Below are 6,049 nucleotides of genomic sequence, written 5' to 3'. Positions count from 1 at the left end.
GGTTCGGTATGAGACACGTGTTTTCCACCGTGGGGGCCACTCACACTCCCACAGCAGTGTCTGAGAGTCCCTGTTGCTCCACATTGTCACCGACACTTGGTATTGTCAACTTTCTTCATCGCTGTCAGTAGAATGGGTGCAAAGTGGTATGGCATTGGGATCTTAACTTGCATGCTCCTGGTTCCATATGTGGGTGTTAACCCGGGTTCTCATTCCAGCTCCGCCATTGACTTACTTTTTTCAGTTAGTTACTTAACCTCTCTGAGCCTCATCTGAAAGAAAGAAGGGACGATAATAATATCTACCTCATAGGATGGTTGTCAGACTAAATGAGATAATGCACAGAAATCGCTGGACCCAGCATTGAGAAGGCTAGTACACGGCAGCTTGTCATTACTGTTGTGTGATTGTGTCCTGATTTGTGAAACTCTGACTATCACAGAGAGACAAGCCTGCTAGCAAACATCATCGAACGAGATACCTGCCTGGCTGTGTGTCTTTCTAAAGTAGAAAGACTCTGGTCTGCCATGCCCAGGGCCAACCACCAGCGCCTTCTGCCTCTCCTGGCTTCCCACAGCTGGGCCCCCAGACCAAAACCCCGTGGCAACCGCCCCTCCACCAGTCGAGGAAGACAGACCTGGAGCCCCTGAGCCTCCCCCTCTGCTGGGGTATTGGTTGCTCTCCAAGACCCCGCATCTGGAACCGACGTTCAGTTCCTGATCCCCGGTCAGAGCAAAGTCTGACTGAGCCCAGTGGCTGGGGCATCAGGGCTTGGACTGGAAGTGGCGTCTTCGGCGTGGACTCCTAGAGGGCTGGGCTGGAAATCACGTATTCCAAAACAGACGGTAGGCACCAGAGGAGGCATGTGGATCCTGGTCTCAGAAAGGAAAATCCAGGGTTTTCTCAGCTAACGCAGCCAACACAGGAGTATACACCCAAGCCTCGCATCCAAGGGGGAGGAGAGGAGGTAATGTGAAAAAGGATGATGAGGTTGGAAGCCAAAAAATGAGGAGCGGGGAGAAGAGCCATTGAAGATGTGACAGCCAGAGTGGTTTAGGGCAGGCAGCCCGGGACTTACACTGTGACGAATGAGAAATGGCCAGAGGCTCACCTTTACGTGACGCCAGAGCTTCCAGTCCTGGGCCAGGGGTGACACCTTGCAGAGCCCGGGTGTGGTGGCTACATACTGGTGTGTACCAAACTGCCCCCCAGTGTAAAACAACAACAATCATTTTCTCATTGCAACAACCTGTCATGATCACGGTAGGTCGCATTTCCCGTGTTCCTGGGGATTGCCTGGGCTCAGCTGGCGACTCTTGCTGTCGGTCCCTCAAGTGGTTGCTGTCGCATGGTGGCTGTGACCCCATTCACCTCAAAGGCATGGGTCTGGCAGCAGATGCTGGCTGTTGCCTGGGACCTTCACGGGGGCTATCAGCTGAGATACCTACGCGGGACCTCTCCCTACGGCCTCCCAGCATGGTAGCTGGTTTCAGGAACAAGCATCCAAACGGAGCCAAGAGGGAAGCTCTCTAGCCTTTCTGCTGTAGCTCTGGAAGTCACACGGTGTCACATGCACTGCATTCTGTGCGGTAGGACCCAGACACTAAGACCAGCTCCTACTCAAGAGGAAGAGAATTACACTCCACCTCTTGGGGGGAGGGTGTCAACGAGTCCGGAGACATGTCTTAAAGCCACCACGCCAAGAAGGCTGGGGGTCTTCTGGCTGGGCACACTGGCTGCCAGGCAGAGGCACTAACTCAGGTGGGGCTTATAGTAAAGACAGGTGGCATGATAGGAGAGGTCGGATGTCATCACCGGCCAAGGGCAGGAACGCTCGGAGGTGAAGGACAGGTCTGGATGTGCAAGAGTTCATTCTGTGGCTCCAGCACGGCAGTGTCACAGTGTGGTACTGACGGGTGGGCTCAGCTCCACGGCTGTGACAGGCAAACCTTGAGATCTCGGGGCCTCAACCCAACCGAGGTTCACTTCTTGCTCACCCCACCTGTCTCATGTGTAGGGTGGTCAGGGGACCTAGCTGACTGGAAGGTCACCCGATGCCATGGCAGGGAAGATACATTTGGAGAGCCGCACACTGGCTCTTTGATACTTTAGCCAAGACGTGATTGATGTATGTCTCTTCTGCCCACAGCCCATTGGCCAGAATTAGTCATGCGGTCTGCCCCAGCAAAAGGCTGGGAAATGTGGGAAGCATAGGGGAGGGAGTACCACCCCATCAAACACCAGTTCATTCTCCTTCCACAGACCTGCTACTCGCCTTGTCAGAGTGGGTCCCGTCAGTCCCTCGTGGGAAGCTCCCCAGGCACCCATTAGAAATGCTGACATCTGGGTCCCACCCAGCCTGCTGAATCAGACCTTCTGGGTGGGGGCCTCGGGATTGTTCTGACCTACCTTGTGGCTTCAGCTTCCCATAACTATGCCTGGGCTTTACTTTCTGGTCTTTGCATCTTTTCGGTCTCCACTCCAACGGCAAAAGATTTCGCCCTCTGCTATTTCTCTACGGCAGAGTCTGCACAGAGGGAATCGGATTGGTTCGCTCAGATTTTGACCCCTGGACACATTGGAGGTTGTTAGAGTCAAGGAGCTTTCTTTTCTCCTCCTCCTCCTCCTCCTCCTCTGCCTCCTCCTACCACGTCTCTTTCTCATTCATCATCCCCATCGATACATAGGGGTAATATAGTGATTAGGAGTGAGGGCTTTGACACCAGGCTGCCTGGGTTTGAATCCCAGGCCTGCTACTTACTAACTCTGTGACTTTAGGCAAATAACTCTTCTTGCTTTGTTTGCTCCTCTATCAAGTGGGGATCGTAACAGAAATGATCTCGTAGGGCTATTGAGCGAATGAAATGAGTCAACATGATCGTGCGAAGTGGGGTGGGCACAATCGAGCCCTTCACCTGTGGGATCTCCCGGTATATAGGGTCAAACTTAGTTAAACTGTAGGCCACCCAGCTGGTGTCATGGAGAATTGCTTGGAGTGGGGGGTGGGGGGTGGGGGGAAACCACACATTTGGTAACCGGAAGTGCCAGAAGTGTTCTATATCTAAATAAAGGAGAAACACACAGGAGGTGTGGACAACTGGGTGCTTCCCTACCCAGGAGGAAAAGACTTTTTCTAGTCATGTCCAAAGAGCAATGGCCAAGGAAGCAAAAGAAGGACAGTTGAGAACAAATTAAACGGGCTGTTCAAAGTTTGACTTTTGACAAACGTTTTGCGTTCCTTCTCAAGGGCCATCAGCCTGGGGTAACCACTCTATACATGGGCGCCACCTGGTGTCCATGCCGAGTAATTCCTCCGGAACCTGCCCGCTCTGGGTTATAGGACAGGCTCCTTTATCGTCCGTTTTCCTGTTGTGGGACATCTTATTGGGAGGGCCTCAGAGGATGAGGCCTTCTGGTCCTTGAAGTCTGGGTTTGAATTTCAGTTCTGCCACTGATGAGTGACCTGGGGCAAGTCCCTTCTCCTCCTCTGATCCTCCCTTTAACCTTAACTCTGAAATGACAAATTACACCTCTCTGAGCTATGGAGAGGATCTTGAGAAAGTGCTTTGTAAGCTGGGAATAATTGGAGGCAATGGAAAGAAGCATTATCTTTAGGCCTGGATTCGTTTTTAAAAATATGAATTGTGCACCTGCTCTAAGCCAGGCAGTATTCTGGATGTGGGAATGTAGCAATGACTCAAACAGACAAAATGTATATTTTCATGGACTTAACATTCTAGCATTCCAGTTTCTGAGTCATTCATCCATCTACAAATATTTTTCTGGTATTACTATGTGCCAGGCACTTTCTTAAGCAGTGAGCACAGAGGGAATCCAATGTGGCTAGAATATAGGAAGCAAGGGGAACAGGGTTGATCAGGGATAGGACCAGGTTTTGTGGGGCCTGAAGCTTTTATAAAAGATCTCGGATACTTTTTTTCTTAAAGAAACAGAATACAAGTCATAAATACAGAACTAGGTTAGAGAGGGAATTTTTAAGAGAATGACAGAAGAAATAACAAATTACAGAGTTTATAAAGCTGACCAATAGCATCATACATTTTAGAGACATTGAATAAAATTTTTTATTAATTAGCTGCATGATATAGTTCTATAATAATTTTTCTCTACATTTTTTGCTGTGTATTCTTTGATCACCCCGTCATAAAGCAGCGTTTTTTTTTTTTTGTCTTTCTGTAAAGACATAGAAGATAATTCAGTCTTTACAGGATTAATTAACTTTTGGGGGGGACAATTTAAACAATTTTCTTTAAGTTGTAGAGCTTAATGCCATGTAAAAATTTCAGATTATTATCATATTTGTCATACATAAATTTCTCTTATGTATGAGCTGGGAGTCTTCTGATGTACAGTCGTGGCTAATTTTTTTTTAATGTTCATTTGTGTATTTTTGAGAGAGAGAGAGACATCGAGCATGCCCTTGACTGCATGCACGAGCAGGGTAGGGGCAGAGAGAGAGAGGAAGACAAAGATTCCCAAGCTGGTTCCACATTGTCAGTGCAGGGCCCGATGTGCAATCTCACAAACTGTGAGATCATGACCTGAGCGGAAATCAAGAGTCAGAGCCATGCAGGGGCCCCAGTTAGTGCCTAATTTTAAATACTCTGAGTTGAAAGCACCCTAACCAGTTTGTCAATATCACCCTCCCCCCCCGCCCCGCCACAAAAAGAAATCTTTATCCTTGTCAGTATTTCACGTCAAATAAGTGAGACATTTTAATCTTTTTCCAGTGAATTTTGTAATTCACTCCTTTCAATTAACTAGATTATTAAACAATCCAAGTCTATTCAGTACTTTGATTTCAAATGTACCTAATTCTTCTTCTTTTTTTTTTAAATGTATTTATTTAAATTCAAGCGAGGTAACATTTGGTGTATGGTTGTACCTATTCCTCTCAACGAATTACTACTTTTATTATGATCTGCAGGCCATTTCATCGATAAGCTCCAGACATCGCTAGGGCAGAAATGCTAAGGACGACAGGACCCAATACAGCGAGGTCATGAAACATCCAATTTCCCACAAGGATGTGCTAGCTATTTATAATACTGCTACGTGTTTGACACACGACCTATAAACCCAGGACTCTGCTATTTCTAGTTTCTGCCATTCTTACTAGAAGGGAAGGGAAACCACTCCGTGCATGTTTAATCGCATAGGCTTCACTGCCCAATATATTTCTGACAGTATAAAGAACTTCTGCTTTAACGAGACTCAGCTGAGAACCAGATCTTTTGCTTATAGTTTAGTATGTTTGATGATTGGGAGAGTTTTTTGGAGACTAGCTTCTGGCTCTGTTATGTTTCAAATCTCGTGTCCCACCCACTATGTACATACTCTTGATGCTGGGCCCTAAGATGTCGGAAGGCTGGCACCTCGTGTCACAGTGTAGGATGAGTCCGCAGTGGCCAGGAGGAGTTTTCCTGACCTTGCTGTAGACGAAGGCAACTGTGAACCACATAAACAGATCCCTCTTGTCTTAGTCTTTTCGGGCTGCTGTAACAAACTAACCACAGGCCGGGTGGCTTAAAAAGCAAACATTTGTTTCTTACAGTTCTGGAGGCTGGGAAGTCCAAGATTAAGGTGCTAATACATTCTGTGTCTGGCAAGACCCTGCTTCCTGGTTCAGAGACACCTCTTCTCGCTGTGTCCTCACGTGGCCGCAGGGGTGAGGGAGCTCTGCAGGATCTCTTTTGTAAGGGCACTAATCTCATTCATGAGAGTTCCATCGTCATGGCCTAATCACCTCCCAGAGCCCCACCTCTTCATACCATCACATTGGGGGTGAGGATTTCAACATATGAATTTGGGATGGGGGAGACACAAACATTCAGTCCAAAATATCTCTGAACCAAAATTGAATGTATGCCTGACACAACTCTGCCTTAGCTGTGTGAAAATTAATAACGGGAAACCTCGCTAAAATGGAGTTGAGAGGTTTGGGCAAGGGGAGCTCTCATGCCCTACTACTTGTAGTCAATTGCAGACCCCGCAGGAAGAGCCATGGACTTGACCTTGGACATGGATA

This window comes from Panthera onca, chromosome A3, assembly GCF_046562875.1.
Source record: "Panthera onca isolate mPanOnc1 chromosome A3, mPanOnc1 haplotype 2, whole genome shotgun sequence".
Taxonomy (NCBI): Eukaryota; Metazoa; Chordata; class Mammalia; order Carnivora; family Felidae; genus Panthera; species Panthera onca.
This window is presented reverse-complemented; position numbering follows the sequence as displayed.